The 18,346-nt window shown below is 33.6% G+C and overlaps 1 long non-coding RNA gene across 3 annotated transcripts in view; it reads left to right on the plus strand.

Annotated features, from left to right (window-relative positions):
• The window catches only part of LOC130580123 (uncharacterized), a 54,483-nt gene that overhangs the window by 33,067 nt on the left and 3,070 nt on the right, over nucleotides 1-18,346 (plus strand). For all 3 annotated transcript variants that reach the window (XR_008966081.1, XR_008966080.1, XR_008966079.1), the window contains 3 exons: nucleotides 2,977-3,034; nucleotides 7,427-7,483; nucleotides 11,299-11,383. This is a non-coding gene — a long non-coding RNA (uncharacterized LOC130580123). The remainder of the gene's footprint in view (nucleotides 1-2,976; nucleotides 3,035-7,426; nucleotides 7,484-11,298; nucleotides 11,384-18,346) is intronic.

Raw genomic sequence — 18,346 nt, forward strand, 5'->3', positions numbered from 1 at the left:
AAACCACCAAACCAAAAAAAAACCTTGCCTCACTTTATTTCCTAAGGAAATTTTGGATCAAAATGCAGAATAATAGTTATCATTTAGCAGACTACTAAGTATCATAAAGTATTCTTCAGACAGGAAGTTGCTAAAATCATCAGTGCTAGATAATGCTAATTTTGAAAAGGACTTCTTATGGAATATACTCGACTAATATTGCAATAATTATGATTCCAGAGACCCTTCTGAAGGCATTGAGCTTCACTAGTTCAAGCACACTAGTGCAGACTTATACTTGACAACTTGCATCTTTCATATTGAATTTAAATTTTTCTGCCTCACCTGCTCTTGCAAGCTTAGATTATTATCTAATTTTCTATTATGTAAAAAGCCTAAATTACTGTTCAGTTCAAGAATCAAGGATATCTTCCTTGTCTGAGAAATACTGAGGTGTTAAGGATCAAATTCCTATAGCTGAGTACAAATATTCAGCTATGTATATTTTTCAGTYGCTTTATACATTTTACTGCACAGCCATGTAAACAGAAAGTACAGATTTTTAAATGCTCAACACTAATTAAGTATGCTCCTCATGAGCAATCGATTTTAGAGCTAGATCCACGAAGAAACTGTGGTGCAGCAATGCCAAATTTCAGTGTCTAATATACAGATATATGATTTAAAGAATTAATTGACTTTGCTTCTTAAAATGATACTGTCTTATTAGTGCCAATAACAGTCACAGAATATTTGAAACATAACGTGACATTTTATTATGAATAGAAAAAGTAATTTCTACAAATATATAATAAACTTATGTTTCAGTCTTGCAAGACTAGTGTGGATCCACTAGTGTGGATACGTATTCCTATTAAAAAATTAATTAAAAAATATGGTGAAAAGTGTGAAAAATTATTGTTATGTCTATTTACTACTTCAACACAGTACAAGCATCTCCTTCGTAGTCTCATTACATAGTGATTAAAGGACAAAAATAGAATTTCATTTGCAAGGTATTAGTTCACAATGAATTTTTTGTAGTTGTCAGGGCAAAACTATAATTACATAGAAATTAATTTTTCTCTTCAGGATATTCAGTGACAATGCATGCATTTGGATGGAAAGGATGGAATAAGCTCTAAAACCAATGCTCTGAACAACAAACATCTGCAGCTCAATATATGTAAAAAATAATGAAACCAAGCTGAATAGTGTAAACTTCAGTGAAAAAGTCATCTCTTGAGATGCAATCTTCTTGCAAAGCTCTTGAATGATTAATGGAAATGGTATTTCACTTGTGGTTGTTTTTTGAAGTGGGTCAAGAACACATATGTTTATAACACACACAGAAATTATGTTAAATTTTAAAGCTATGAGAAATTCACAAGAGCCAGACATATTTAGGATTAAAACTTTGACTATGTCCACAGTACATTCCCCCTGTGCCTTCATAATTGCAATGTTGTTAGGGCTTGAAATCTGTGCTTTTATGTTACCAGTTAAAGATTAATTGGAAGCCTTATCTTTGAATTTTCTGTCTTTCTTGAGTTAAAGGCAAATCATTAAAATCACATTAATGCATTTCCTTTTCTTATATTCATTTCCTTTTATTAATAGTAAGAGGGAAAGGGAAGAGGAAGGGGAAGGGGAAGGGGAAGGGGAAGGGGAAGGGGAAGGGAATTCTAAACAAATATATCCTGTATGCATTGATTAGGGGATAAATTTATTTTGTCATTGAGAAGAATTTGATTTTAGAATTTTCAAAAATATAATATTATAATTCGGATAGGAAAAGTCACTCTCTTAGTATAAAGTAMATAGTCGAGAGTTTAGTCACACTGATTCTAAAGATACAGAGACAATGGCTTTGCCTGCATTTCAACTCAATAAAAATATTTTTAATCTTTATCTCACTCTTGCTTTTGACTTTTTTAGTGCCAATTTTTACTGGTCAATTGCAATTGTCAAGCAAGAAGAAAAAAACGAAGACTGTAAAATATGATGCTTTTTGAACTAATTTAATATTATGGTTACTTCACTTTTAAACATCAAATATCTATATCCTCTGCTTTTTACAGAATATTTTAAGTTATTTTATTCAAGTCAGATAGCAGTAAAATCTCCTAAAAGAGGGATTCCCTTCGAGAGGGAAATTGTTTGGATCTGTGTCTTATCTCGTCAGCAAGGCAATGTKTTATGTTCAGAGAATCTCAAAATGATATTTATTCCCACCATAGCAGTTTAACTATTTTATTTGTTTTTATATTTATCTATGTGTATAACTATCTTCTGGTAATATTGAATTGTCACTGATTAACTGCAGTTGAGATTAATGAATTACTCTAATTAATGTTGTATTGCTCTTTCTTGAGAAAAACTTTTGAATAAAATAGAACAAATTTTGTAATATTTTAGCTCAGGAAGTTTGTTATCAGTTGTTAATTATAACAGCAATTAGACATTTATTGATGGTAAACAATATTTTATTATACCATCACTTGTTTTTCCTATGGCATTTCACACATGATGTGAAAAATCTATACCTACATAAAGCATTATAAGGATTGACTGAGGAGTAGATTGACAATCATCTGCACACAAAAGCCACCGTAACAGATGTGAAAGCTGACCCTATGACTTAATCACTTTATAGCAGTTAAAAGTACCACCCAAACCAAAAGGCTCCCTCTGGTAACAGATCTGTCCTGCAGGATGGGACATGGGAGAGTTGTCAGTGACTGCTCTGAATCAGTCAAGCAGGTGGCAGATACAGCTGAGAAACACAGCAAGAAAATRGGTCTAACAGCAGACAAAAATGGCAGCAGGGCTAACTGTGTCTTCATCTAGATGTGAAGGAAATGCCAAGCTAGGCAGGAGAGCATGCATTCTTTGTTTTTCTTTTTCTTGTGAGTGAGTACCCCTTCTGCATGCAAATAAATCACATTTTGTTTTCAGAAATCAGAAATTCTAATCTTGGGATACTCTTATTCTTAGCAGCCTTACAGGTGCCAAGGCCCGAGGTTGGCTGATTCTGTGTTTGGAAACATAAGAGGTATGTATTGGAAGTGCAATCGAAGTTTGCGCTTCTGACCCAAAAACAACCAATGGAGGCTCAGCCTTTTGAAAAGGATTCTTTCAGAAAAGTCTGAATGAAGTTTTGGATAGCTTATTTGGAGATCACAAAACAAAACAAAACAAAACAAAACAAAACAAAACAAAACAAAAAAAACAACAAAAAACCTTTCAATTTATCTCTTCACAAACTTACTAGAATGACTTAATGAAAACCAGAAGATGGTTGGTTGCTCTTTTGGCATGTGAAAATAAAGGGACATCTATCTTTGGTTGAAGAAATGTATCRAGCTTTGTGTACTGGGCACCTTCTATCAGACCAAGATCAATTTCTGCAGCTGCCTGCTGCAGAGGAAGAGAAAACCCTTTGGAAATTGCATCTGAACACCCCAGGCTATTTTCTAACAACAGATGCTGCTCTTTCCCAGCTGTTAGTACTTTCCAAAATGCAAGTTTTCAATAAAGTTTTCTATAGACTAGAGTGGGACAAAAAGAAGTCAGAAGATAGAAGTGTTACGATAAAAGAGACAAAGATGCTTTAAAAGTGGCAGAAGCTTAGGCATAGCAGAGCTCAGTGCCTAGGCTGTGAGTTGATCAACATATAAAACTCTTCCAAATTAATCAACAGGTGAGACCAGATTATGTATATAATAATTACTAAAGATGTGTGCTTGTTACAAGAATTGGGAACCAGACCTACCAAGGCTTCTTTGCCACTTTTGCAGCCAAACAGGAAAGAGATATTTTAATCATTGTGCATAATTTAAAATGCATCTTTAAAAATAATCAGATTTGATCAGCCCTGACATAAAACAAGAAGCCACTAAATAAAAACTCCCAAAGTAGGTCTTTCTCACAGATCATTATTTTCTCCTGTTCTGAAATAGATATGCTCTCCATCAATCCTGTGAAGCCAATGAGATTTATGAGCGTTCAACAGCCTTAAATTTATGCTACTGAGATAGATAATAATATGCTTATAAGCCCCCTTTTACCACCTAAATTTTGAAATTTCCATTTCCATTTCCATTTGAAAATTAGCCTAAKAATCATATTTACTTTTTTTTTAACCCCTTCCTCTTTTATTCTTTCAAAATTTACATTTGCAATATTAACTGTCCATTTCAGAAGATGTTGGATCAAAGCCCCATGTATTTTTTTTTGTTTTGTATTTTGTTTTATATTGAATCTTACAAGTTTTTGTGCAATGTGAACCCCCAGCTAACAAATAATTATTACACCCCTCCAACAGAATCAGCATGATCAGCTAGCTTGACACTAGGTGGCAGACAAGACAACTAGGAAGATCCGTGAGCAAATTATTCCTACCTGTGCATTCTGGTGTGCTTCCTCCCGGTTTAATACCTCCTAACACATATGCAACAAAATAAAAGASTTAGTATTGCACACATTCTGATTGCAGGACAGACTTCCTGCACACATTTTTGACTGACTAYATCTTTCAGTGCTCATGGCAATATTTTGAAGAATGAATAACACTTTGAGTATCCCCTTTCTTTGAAGCCATGACAAAGTACATTGATTTAAAAAATGTTGTTGTTGGTAATAAAAGGAAGATTAGGGAAAATRTGGACCCTCTCTGGAAGGAAATGGAAGACCTGGTTATCCAGGAGATGAAGAAGACTGAGTTACCCAATGACTTTGCTGCCTTGGTCTTCAATGGCAAATGCCCCAACCATGCTGCCTGAGTCACAGGACATGAAGTCAGGGACTGGAAGGATGAAGAATATCCCATTGTAGGAGAAGATCAAGTCTGAGACCACCTAAGGAAACTTAAAAGGTGCAAAAAACCATGAGAACGGATGAGATGCATCTATGAGTCCCAAGGGAGCAGGCACATGAAGTGGCTAAGCTGATATCCATCATATYTGAGAATTTTTGGCACTCCAGTGCCAAAGCTGACTGGAACTTCAAAACTGAAGCTCCCACAGACTAGAAAATGGGTAACTTTACCCCCAGTTTTAAAAAAGGATGAAAGAAAGACTCAGGGAATTGCAGGTGGTCAGTCTCTTTTCCATGCCTGGAAAGATCATGGAGCAGATCCTCCTGGCAAGTATGATAAGACATATGTAAAATAAGGAGGTGATTTATAGCAGCCAATGTGGCTTCACTAAGGGCAAATTGTGCCTGACAAATGTGGTGGTCTTCTGGTTATGGCATTGGTGAATATAGGAAGAGCAACTGATGTCATCTGTCTGGACTTTTGCAAAATATGTAACATTGTCCCACATGACAGCTTTGTTTCTAAACTGGAAACTTGGATTTGGCAGATGKCCAAATATGTGAATAAGGAATTGGCTGGATGGATGCACTCAAAGACTTGCAGTCAATGGCTTGATGTCCAAGCAGAGKCCAGTCATGAGTGATTCCTCAGGGGTCAGTGTTGGGGCTGGTGCTGTTTAATGTCTCTGTCGGGGATTGAGAGAACGTTCAGCAGGGAAAATGTCTGTCTATTGCTTCCTTTTTATTCTTTCTCAAATTCTGAATCATCTGTTGAATATTGTGAAATACTTTCCATGAAAATGTGCATAAATTACATAATTTGAAAATTATTACATCTAATGAAAAGAGCTTTGCTCTAAGCTCAGAGAAATATTGAATTTGCTAATATAAGTAAAATTTTTGAACAAACATTATTTTAGTGGACATATTAATAATATCGATCACATTATAAAGGAAAAAGTCTAGAAGAAAATTACTTCAAAATTATTTTGAATTTTTTTCACACCAGAAATGCAGTTATATAGGGAGCTAAGTCTACAATCTGATTTCCAATGCTTTACAAACTGTTGGATCATAAACTTGTAATGAGAAAACAAACAAATTAAACTGTCTAAGAGGCCTGAACCTTCAACAGATTTTTTTTTTCTAATTAGAAAAACCTATTGGGTGAAACAAGATTTTTTTTTACCCTCTTAGTTTTKAAGATGTATAAACACACACAGTGTCTTGCATCCTTTTTAGCTGTCAGCAAAACTAGTTGAAGCAGCATCAATGATAATTGAATTTATATAAAAGATATCTATCCAAGTGATCTAGGACCTTTGCAAAAAGATACATGAACAAATAGAGAGCACTTCAACTACGGGCTTTTTTCAGACAGGTAAAACTGAATATAATTGGAAGCTATCTAAAAAATAATGCCTTCAATTTTCACTTTTAATTAACTGTTGCATATCAGGAATACTGTGAATGATAATTCATRGATAAAATCACTGTGAAGGCTAGATGGAACATAAGATAAAGGCAAAGAGGATGTTTTCTCATTGTTTAGCATCATTCATTTGTGGACTGAACTCATTACCAGAGACATAAATCAAGCAAAGATATTTATCCAGTGAAGCTGAATGTATTTGTTGCATGCTGACATTAATTAATTTGAAAATATGTTGCAKAAGGAAAAGGGTAGAAGCTCAGTAGAATATAGTCTTGGGCTCCTGCTGCGCAGTTTGCAGGATTGGATGCCTCTGTGTGTGTCTATTTGTAAAACYAAACCAAGCCACAGATGCAGCTCACATTAATAGTACTGAATTAGTTATCTCCACACCCAGGACAACTTCTCTCCATTTTCTCCTCTATGCTGCATGTGCCAACAGTGTCATTGTCTGCCATGGGCTTGCTCTACAAACAGATTGTGCTGTTTTGCTCTTATGTTGCATTCATTATGGCTTCCAAGTGGAAGCAGTACTAATGCGTTTCTTAGGCACTTACTATAAAAACAATTTGTCTTGTTGGCAGTTTCAGATACTCAGGAATTCTATGTACTTGTCTTCACTTTGCAGATCATCTTTTTTTGGCACTTAAATATCACAGGAGGAACTTCCTGACTGGAGATAGCACTTACTGCATTACATGAGCTGTGCATTCTTTTTGGCTCTAGGGCTACACATAGCAACAAGCATTTGGATCTAGCAGGCAAAACAAAAGAGAATAAATTACATCAGCAGAAAAATTCAGGTCAATATRGTTTTGAGTTGCAGAGAAATCACTTGATTTTTACCACCTCTGATGAGTTCTATGGGTCCAATATTGATAGTGGTAGGTTTTTTTTTTTTTGTAGTGTAGTCATATACAAGACCAAATTTCTTTTCATTATAGATAGGTTAATGTTTACTTCTTCTTATGAATACAGCTAATCTTCTACTTCTCTTCTAAATGTTTTTAATTGTTCCATTGTTAAATGGAACAGATGTTAAAAAATGACACTTTTTTTCAGGTGTAATGTTTCTAATCAATACAAACCTAAAAGGAAGCAATAATACTGATTTTTACATTCAAAGCTGTAATACAGGTAATTCTAATTTGATAGCACATATTTCAAAACTAATTATTTCTTTTTTTTCTGTTATAGATAATGATGATTGTTTCAGAAAGGAAATTAAGTACCTGCCTTATACTGAATATACAGGTGAGCACTCTTTTTGAGGTGCCTTCATTAARTAGTATGCCTCTGTATTAGTAGATCATGAGGAAAGGTAGAGAAAAAGTCATAAAGTGGTATGGAAGGCAAAAATTGAAGTAAAACTTTCAACTTTTCTATGTACTATGCCCTTTTTGACATGATGAATGCCCAATAAAGCAGAAAACAGAACTTGCAAAGTGAATGGTGGCAATACAACACAATCCTTCCCCTAGAAAAGCATTCAAAAACTAGAGCTAGAAAGTGTGTAAAATCAGGAATGGGAGAMGTAAAAAAATAACCACCTAAGGGAATATGATGACATAGTATTGGATGTAAAATTCACATGAAGAATAAAGCAGTATGCATTAATAAAGGACAAGACAAATTTGTACAGAATCAAATGAATCATTTGCATCAGACYCAGAGGAGAAAATATTTAACTCTCTCTTTCACCTCCCTTGTAAGTAATACTAATACTCTATTATACATCTTAGAGGTAGGAAATAATATCAGTAGCAGTAAGAGTAACAAAGAAAAATAAATGTATGCTGTCATTATCCAAGTGGGACATTTAAGTTGTAGTACTGGAAAGCAGGGAAGAAATACTGGAATGTAACTGAAACATTTTTTGCAGATGTGGCTGAATATCTATGTCAGTATTATTACATATGTGTCATATGTTTTTTCTCCATTTACTAAGATTTTGCTTTTTGGTAAACTCAGCCACTTGCCCAGAAAGGAATAGCAGGTGAAGCAATCACTGAYAAGAGCATTGTAGAGACATCTTGCAAAGTCCTCATAGGGAGCAGTTTCATAACACATTTGTTTGTATATACTTAAATTTGGCTTATACTTAAAGTTGGAACATATTTAAAATGCTAAGTCACATATCATGAATTATTGCTGCAGGAGTGCAGTGAATTTCACCTGTTTTTAAGCTACTGCAGCATTTTAAAATTTGAATCAAGCTAGTAAATTAGTATACTAATATTTCAGTTTCCCAGAAACTCTTTGCTATGCTTTAGGAGAGTTCCTATTTTCATCCTGTATGTTCATTCCTTCAGCCCCTTAGAGAAATGTAGAATGGATTGTCCATTCAATAAAGCTGTGTGAACTCAGCTACTCTTTGGGTCTAAATAAACAGTAATTCAGAAAATCACTTTCAGGGGGTATGCAATCTTAATCCCTAGGATATATCATAGGCCAAATACATCCACACTCTGCTCATTCAGTTTCAAGAACCTGAAAGAGACAGGAAATTTGGAAACCCTGGAAATCCTCCAATCTATTAGTCCATCTTATTACTGACTGATAACCACACTTTCCAAGGTTAATTCTGCTTTTCAGTGTCCTTTTGTTTGGCATTATATTTAAGTGATATTTTGTGGAGTGTTGTTACTTAGATCTGACAGCAGATTTTTGTTTTCATTACAKATAATGGCATTTGATTACATAAACCATAAATGTTACATCAGATGTATGCAAAAGGCATTTAAAAAGTGGAGCTTCTAGTTTACACTGTGCATGAGGTGCAAATAAAAATAAATGAATACTTTACAGTGGAGTCTCTGTAGCTGTAATAGTTTTTCCTTTAGAGACTCGGATAGGGAACTGCAAATACCAGTGTTCAGTTGATTTAGGCAGAAAATTTGAATGCGTGAACTTCAGAAAGAAGAGAGAAGTAAAAGAGTAATGAAATTCAACAGATTTCCAGAGATTACATTAGACTTAGAATGCCCTATAAAATATAAAACAACTTGGTTCTACATTTCCAGGTACTATGCATGGCAGMTCACAACTCATCCAAAAAGTAAAGATAGTCATTGKGGTTTTAATAGTTGGGTTTTGTTTKGGATTTTGTTTTAGTAGGGTTTCTTTTAGGAGGATGAAGGGGGTTTCCACATGGAAAGTACCATTACAGAGTTCTTTTAAATTCACAGACTCATTAACAAATAATACCTCCCTACYAAAAATACTTTTTCCAATAGTTCTGTTATGTCCACTCTAAAATTTTCTAAGCAGATTAGACATAAAGCATATTTAAAACATAAATTTTATCCATATTACTCAAATAAACTGTTCCTGTCAGATCTGCTTCTGTGCATCTCCCATATATCAATGAATACATAAAATATTAAATGCCTAGATATATTTTGACTTAATGTTTTACATCTTCAAAGTGGAGTTTAAAAAATTAGATATCTTGGTCAAGATCATGGACAAAATACTGACGGGCCAAGGAACAGAGTGTTCATAAGTACTTTGGTGAATCAGTGGATATTTTTAATGTGGGTTTAAATTACATCTGTGCTTTACTGCATTTGTCAATTATTATTGTTGCTGTTTTGCCAAAAGAACCTGTATTTTATAGTAAATAATGAAGGATCACACGCAATTTTTTAAGTTCCAGATGACTATATCATTTTAACCGTGTACTCTAAAAGGTCGTCCAAAGTCTCTGTATCAAAGTAAAGAATTCAGCTGTTTCTCAAATGTTGGGCCTATGCATTAGGGTGTTCTTATCCACTAATTAATACCTTCTTGAATTTATAGAAATGGTTTTGTTTTGTTTGGGTTATTTTAAATATTTTTTTTTATTATATCTTTGTTAGAAGAATCCAATTCTGCTTTAACTTCYTCCCTGACTGAAATCTCTCCATCTTTCCTAACACTCATCATTGTGAAATAGAAAACATTTGCTATCCAGCTTTTAAGAGTAACCAATCTTTTTCCAGTTCMATAACTTTAACCCTAAGATTTTCTACTATTGTGTTATACAATTCTAATGTATTCAATTCACTCTAATGATAAAAAAACACACTATGAAAATATGTAAAGAGAAAATGTGGCTTCACATAGCATTGAGTGGTTTTGCTCARCATATTGTGGGTTTTAAGTCAGTTGTGATTGTAGCTAAGAATGTTTCAGTGAAAGTTATTGGAACAAAATATCAAAACAAATTTACAAAATACATAATACAAGTCRTGAATATTAGCATATTTTTAGCTCTACCACTGTTCACCCTATAATAAAAATATTCTATACTAGGGCCTAAAATATCTAAAAGCAATGAAACAGCACAAGAGGTCTCTAAATTTGTTCTGAATTTTCTTTTAATGTATTGAAGTTAGCCTGAAGAYAGAACTCTGTTTACGTGATTTAATATTTATAAGGGTAAACTAACTTCACAAAGTAGTACATATTTACATCTCTAAGTAATTGCTCCCAGTAATTAGTTAATTGYATTACTAGGGATTGCAAAGCATTCATGAAAAATATTTTCTGCACATACAGTGATTTACAGACTGAACCTGGACTTCATCTAGACATGGCACACCTATTATAGAATAATTATACATAATTTATATGTACTTATTCTTTGTGGAGGAAGCCTTTCTGATATCAATTAGCTAAAACTAATTGCTTACAAAAGGCATGTCTGTAGAATTTTTTTTGTGCCTGCAAAGCCAGCAATAGTGTAACAATTGTTTCCCCTTTTWCTTGCATTTTAACATTATTTGAGATAATGTCGTATGCAAGTTTGAATCAATCTGAATGCCAGAAGCACAGAAAAAAARAAAATTCTTCTATCAAGTAGTTACAGAGAGAATCTTATAAATCTCACATTTATTCTGGRGTTTGCACAACAAAACAAAGAGGTTAAGAATGAAAATATTTTCTAGATTTTCTGTTAAACTATGGAATTATTTTGATATTCTATTTAAAAGCATTGATTATAGTTCAGTATTGACAGCACTTTGAGATGCTGTCAGATCTCAATGTCAGATTACTTTAATCRCACTGTGACCTCTGTTTTAAAGGTCCGTATCTCTGCAACCTGTGAGTGATTATGACAATTTACTGACAAAAAAGCAGAATATCACAGCAGGAACAYGGAGCATATATGTAAGTATGAAGAMAATGATAATTTTTTCAGAAAGTAGAAGGATTTAAGTTTTTCTATATAAGGCCCTGATGCTGCATCTTCTGCCACAGTGCTAAAATGCTTTTTGCTGAAGACAGAGGAGTCAGGTGGTTTAGCAAGTCTACAGATCCAGATTCTAATCATGTGTAGAGTTGGTTATACATCTCTTCCAAATCCACACTGATAAGCTCCAACAAGCTTCTTTCAGGGATTAAAGCAGATTTCAGGATTACATATACCGCAACTGTTTGAGAAAGAGTATTCTAACTATGAGCAAGATATTAAAAGAGTGACAAAGAATTTTTTGAAAGCTGTATTAGAATATTGCTTAAAATTCAGATAAATATTTACAAACAAAGTTCTGCCTARGGGAAATCAAATAGAAATTAAAGTAAGCAACGACTACAAAAAGAATATAATTCATCTAAAGTACATCATGCCTTGTATAAATAAAAACCCTCTAAACCTCCCTTGGAAACAGAATGCAAACATGAAATGAAGGTACACATATCACCTCTAACCTTGTTTTTTAATAAAAATACAAAGATTTTATTTTCCTAAGTTATACTGCCAGAAGAAGTTGAAAAGAAAAGAAATCATAGAGGTCATGTATAGTTTTGTATCACTTTGTCTTAAAATATTTTACCTGTCATAATTTACTGTATGTAGACATAAATAACTGTTGCTGACATTGTTCCACTCCCTCCATCCCATTCAACAGTGACATTTGATTCTTATTTGACTCCATTCTGGAAAGCCTCTCTGTTGGTTCAGATAGGTATGTAATAGCATCTGARCAGAAGAGAATGCATAATTTCTGCTTTCCTTGGAATTCTGAAATATATTAATGGAATAATATACTTCTGTTAAAGAAAATTATCTGGAGCATAAGATTAATGTTACAACTCCTATTACTATACTCTAGTTACYCTAGTAGTCAAGGAGTATAGATTGAGTATTAGCATCCATTGATGGATGAAATTTTCAGGTAGCCGGCACTTAAAGTTAACTCTAYATTTCAAATGTAAAATGTGTGGGTTTGCCATCTTGTGATGAAAGCAGATCTGATTGTATATTTATGGCAGAAATGACAAAAAAAGGGCAAATTATTCCATCCTGGCTTGTTTACTCAGCATGGAAAATGTGAGTTCCGTCTGTTGAACCTAAACAAAGTTATAATCAACTGAAAATATGAACCACTAGCCAATCTTAATAATAGGTGGTACCAACAGTCCTGCTTAAAATCTTATGACGAACTTGTTGTCATGGAAGTAATTGTTTCAACACAAATTCTCCTAAGACTTCATTCTTTGATATTTCAAACAATACACTTCATTTAAATATACTTGTGTATGGCTCCATTTCTCAGGGTGAGAAAACGAGTGCTTCAATTCTCACACCATCAGTGTAAAATGTCACAAAAAGATGTATATTCTAGAGGCAGACATACTGTGGAGTAAGATGTGAAATATGGAGAAGTTGTGAAGTCTCAACATAAGGTGACTGAAATCTGTAATACATACATATACATACATTATATTTTGGTAACAGCATGATTTTACAAAATGAGGAAGGAACAACTTCATAGGTATAGTTGGATTTCTTCCTATCTTACTGTTATGGTAAAGTGTAGTGATTACCATTAGACTCTGTGTAGAGACTGGTGCAGACTGCAGTGAGCTTTTTTCCCTTATTTGTACATCCATGTACATCTGYTTTTCATCTGTGAATCTTTGCAGAAGAACACTATTTCTTCCAGCRTTTGGAAAAACAGCCCCATCTGCCTTTGAGGACTTGGGTGTCCCTAGCACTTCTTCAGTCATTGCACCAGAACTATGGAAAAGGAAGTAAAATTTCCCTGATAGGAAAATAAAGAGTATAGAGAAAAAATGTAAAGGGCAAGTGAAGCTTAGTTTAAATAACATAAAACTTTAGACTTTTATTTCATTATTACTGCTTATCGAAAAACTTTGATTCATAAAGCTAGCCCTTTTTACCTTAAAATATAAATTCATTACCATCTGATTCTATTTAATCACAAACCAGCTGAATATAGCAGCAATAGAATTTAGTTTTCTATTCATCTCTAATGTGTAACATTCCTTACACCATGCCACTGACAGCAGAATATCCCTATAGTTGCTAGCAAAGGAGAAATAAAAGCTATAAAACCAATGTACTTTGAATGCCTTGGCTCCAAAATTTTTCACTCACTGGTTTTCACACTTGCTCCTGAAGCCCCCAGCCCAGGTCCTGAGTGCCCAAATGACCAGAAGTCCTACCTGAGGTTTGGGCCCTGGAAGGYGAAGGGATATTTAAAGCTGAGCACAAGGCAAGCATGTCTCACACTACCTCCTCTTGGAATTTCTATCTGCTGATCACTGCTGGAGCCCACGAGCTGGTAGCTGTATGCGCCCTTTTCTATATCTTTTCTGTCCTTCCCTCTCTTTCTTCCTCTAATTCTCTCTTCTTGGAATTTTTGAGTAAGTTAAAATCAAATGGGCCTGGAGTTTATTAAGTTGAATGGGCTAAGTTAATGCTTTGGAATGCTTTGTGGTTTATATTGATTGAATGCTGCTATAAACCTTTTGCCCAAATCCTCTGATTGTCTGAAATTGTCAGTGAAGTTCCTTCTGTTGTTTTGACYTCTTGAGAATATCTTTAAGGTATTTCTCCCATGTGTCTWACTCAGAGTACATGAACACCCATAAGCCCTTTTAAAAGTCTGGTCGAGCAAGGTTTTTGGGGCTTTACAAGTACTCAGTCASAGTATCAAATATGATACATGATAACAATTATAATAGTATATGATAGAATATGGATCATATTTTCTGTTTTYGTCCATGATAGAGTTGATTTTCTTCATAGCTATTATGGTCCTTTGGATATGTGCTGAAAAGAATGATGCCTTTCAAAGTAGCACAGTATCGTTAGCTCTTACACACAAAGTTTTCTCACACCACCCAATAGTCACAGAGATTTTCTCTYTTTTCCCCTCTCTCTATATATTTGCAAATTCTAACATGGTATGATCAGCAACTGGTTCAGTCTCCAAACTCACTTAGGAGGTTAGTAAAGAATGTAAGAAAAAAAGGACCAAAATCACCAAGTAACAAGTTAYCAATGGAACAAGCGATCAAATAAAATTCATTATAGTAGCAAGCTTCTGTTCYGGTTCCAGTTACACAAAATTTCTTTCAGTGTCTGCAAAAATGAAACTCAGATAGGTACTTAGTTTGTTGCAGCCTGCAAATTTGCAGACAGGAACTTCTGCTGAGTCCAGAGTTCTTAATGTTTCTTAGAGGTTCTCTTACAGGAATGGAATGCAATAGACAGGCAAGCTGAGTACTAGTTGATCCCTGCTATAAAGAGGATTAAAAGTGAGGGTGGCTTCAAAAGCTAGTGCCACCAGCAAAGTAAAACTGAAAAAGGAGCAAAAAAACCTGCTGTACAAATTGAAAAATCCATTGGATAATATTTCTTTTGATACTAGAGCATAGGTATCATACTTCATAAATTGTTCATTATTGCTGACTTCTAGTAGCAAGGTCACTGTAATGTACTCAGTGTCTGGCCACTTTATTCATTCTTAACAGTGATAGAAAAAAAAAAAAAAACTTGAAATAAGCTGCCTTTGCAGCTGAAAAGCAATTTGCCACAATATCAGTTTAAAAAAAAAATTAAAAAATAGAAGATTCAATTCATTGGTACTGCAGTTTYATGCTCGAACAACTTTTGGGACAGAAGAATACTGCTCATGAATTCAGAAGCAATTTGAAAATAGACAGGGCAGATGTTGCACTGACCTCTGCCCAGTAGAATGTGATAGATAGTTTGGTTTATCTTTTTTTTACTAGATAATATTACCTCTAGGGAAATCATTACCAACAGTGCATCTTTAAGCCATGTGTTGTCACACTTTGGATATCTGTATTTCTTTAGGGAAAAAGAAAAGAGCTCAATTGAAAACCAAAACAGATTTTGATACTGCTACTGGTGTACAGCAGTATAAAGAAGTTAATTCATAAATGTATATACATGAAAAAATATATGGTCCAACAGTAAGAAATTACTTTGTAGGTGCTTGAATTGCTRTTTTTCAAATGTACCATTCTCCTTTTTCATAATACTTTTACTGACATAGACATCCAGTATGATGCAGCCTAGCTATAGTATTGCCTCTCTTTAACTTGGTTCTCTTCTTTGGTGACATATCTCATTTTTACACTTACTGTCTTCACTTGCAACTGAATTCCAAAGAGAAAAAAGGTATCTGTGATTCAAAGTAAATTTAGCTAATGGAGCACTTCTAATTTTACCCTGATATTTGTGTAGTTTCTTCAATGATATTCAATAATAATAATACTTCTTCAAGAGTGGTTTTATATATTTTTCTAGGATCTGTGTTGAGAAAGAGCTTATATTTGCACACAGAAATCTAGTAGCTAGAGAACCATCTAAAAATTTCTTTGATATTTGAGCCCCCAGTAAAAAAAGACTGCCTTTTAAATTAAACAGAATGCAAGAATTTTGTGTGACTCTTAGCACTTTCAGGGTGCAGGCTAACTTCTCATGACTTTGGTGCATGTCACAGGATTTTCCTAGCTAAAGAAGCAAGATCACTTGAAGAAATTCCAGTAAATTAGACAGAGTAAAGGGACTCTTCCAGACCCTGAAACTCTGCTGTTCATAATTTAAAATTGCTAGAATAATGCCTGAAATACTTTTGCTCTGTGAAATGTAGTTCTAAGCCCAATCTGGAAAATAATGTAGGTCAGAGAAAAATCCCTGAATGGCAGACACCTGTTTTGGAGAGTAATCAGGTGGAAAGTATCAGTGTGAATGTTTCCCTAGYTGGCCTCAATAGTTATCCCATGTTTTTCTTGGTAGTGTGGACATAAATTCACTTCTGTATCTTTTGAATACCAGCAAACAGCCTATTTTTCTCACTGTCAGAAATGTTTAATTTAACTAAATTTTAGGACTATTTACTCAAAGGAAAAGAATTTTTAAGAATTAGCCAATGAATATTTAGCAACATAAACCAGTTGAATAAATATTAATGCAAAATATGCTTCCCCTCAAGTTTCATGTGACACACTGGTATGTATTTCACTGGACTTGGAGAAACATTTGTAAACATTTCCCAGTCTGGATGTCTTTGTAATTAATTTTTCACTTTGGAAGTTATTTGGGTTAATAACAGGTCTTTTCTGCCTTTGTGCTTTATTTCCTTTTTTTTTTTTTTTTTTTTTTTTTTTTTTTTTTTTTTTTTTTTTTTTTTTTTTTTTTTTAGGAGGTGTTTATCCATTTTTCCAACAAGCCACATTTTTCTACTTTTTTTTTATTTGAAAATGCTGATTTCAGTTTTAATTTGAAGTTTATGGCAGGTATTTAATGATTGTTTATCCTTAGCTGAGCTATTAACAAATTAAAAGGTCATTGAGACAGTCTTCCTCCTCACTAGGAAATGCTCAAACGTTTTGTCACAAGCAAACATCATAGCTCAGTGTTAACATAGATCTGTTAATCATATTTCTAACAGCTGCAAGAGTAAGTTTACAACATACCTGAGAAAAGATCAGAGATAATGGTAATCATTATATTGGCACAAAAATTATTTAAGGGGTTTAACCTGTTTTGAGTGACATGATTAAAACTAACTACTTTGTATTACTAGGTAACTCTAGTAGAAGAAGAGAATTTTTATTTTTCTTTACATGTTTCCTAGATACCTAGCTGCAATTGAATTTTATATTTTAATTATAGAAATTAACAATTTCTATATTGGTATCTGCTTGTGTGCTTATGTACCATTCTTGTGACATGAATCAAGTCATATGAAAAATTATATTTTCTCTTTCTAATGTCTCCATAAAGTGAAACAAAGGGTTCTTAATAATACTAGCAATTGAATATTCTTTCATTTTTTCTCCTAAAAAAAAAAAAAAAAAAAAAAAAAAAAAAAAAAAAAAACCCAAGAGAAAGAAAATTGTCTCTTTAATTTTTGATGGGGACATCTCTACATTACTAAACAAAGTGTGACATATTCTCAGGAATAGGAAACAGATGGGCACTACTTATCTGACCAAGTAAAACTTGCTGTTGGAGTTGAACATTACAGATTTGGATCACAGCTAAATATGAAATACAGATTGATATATTACCACCTTCTGCTTTTATACAGGTTAGAGCACCTGAAATGTAAGACATGGAATTTAATTTGACTAGCACAATTCTCTTAAAAGTAGATGCCTAACCACCTGCTTTAAGCAGAGCTCGCCCAWTTTTTACATTCCTGTATTAACTAATTAAACGCTGATTGGCCCACAGCAGATTCTCTAGACTTCTTTTAAGACTATTTGCTTGGCGGGAAAATGAAAAGTGGCTGGAAATATGAAAAAAAAAACCACAAAAACTTGAATAGTTTATGCAGCTTTCTAACAAYTGGTTTATCAAATAAGCAAGGATAAAATCATCACCACAGCAATGACTAGCTTCCCCAAATTAGTGGAAATCTACTTTACTTGATAGATAAATATCTAAGCACAGAACTCTGAAAAACAGTTTGTAGCTTGGTATTTCAATTCTGTCCGAATTGTACTGTGTGTAACTAAACCTCTAATATCTTTTATGTATCTGGATCTAATTTTTCAAAAATTCAGTACTGATTACAGAATATATAACTGCATTTATATGCAGTTACATTGCTAAGTTTTCTTGCACATACTCTTAAATTATCTAATTGGAACATTTTATTAATTAAAAATCTAATGTTTCAGTAAGAAATATGTAATATGTGATGCCTATGATTGAAGTTTCTAATACATTCTCTGTTCTGTCTTACAATCAATTATGCTTCTGACTGTAATTTTCATAAATTGTATTTATTAAATGATATGCTCAATATATTTTACAGTCTCACTGACAATATTTTGCATTTA

This window comes from Malurus melanocephalus, unplaced genomic scaffold (assembly GCF_030028575.1).
Source record: "Malurus melanocephalus ecotype Western Australia unplaced genomic scaffold, MMel_1.1 scaffold_314, whole genome shotgun sequence".
In the NCBI taxonomy this organism is placed as follows: Eukaryota; Metazoa; Chordata; class Aves; order Passeriformes; family Maluridae; genus Malurus; species Malurus melanocephalus.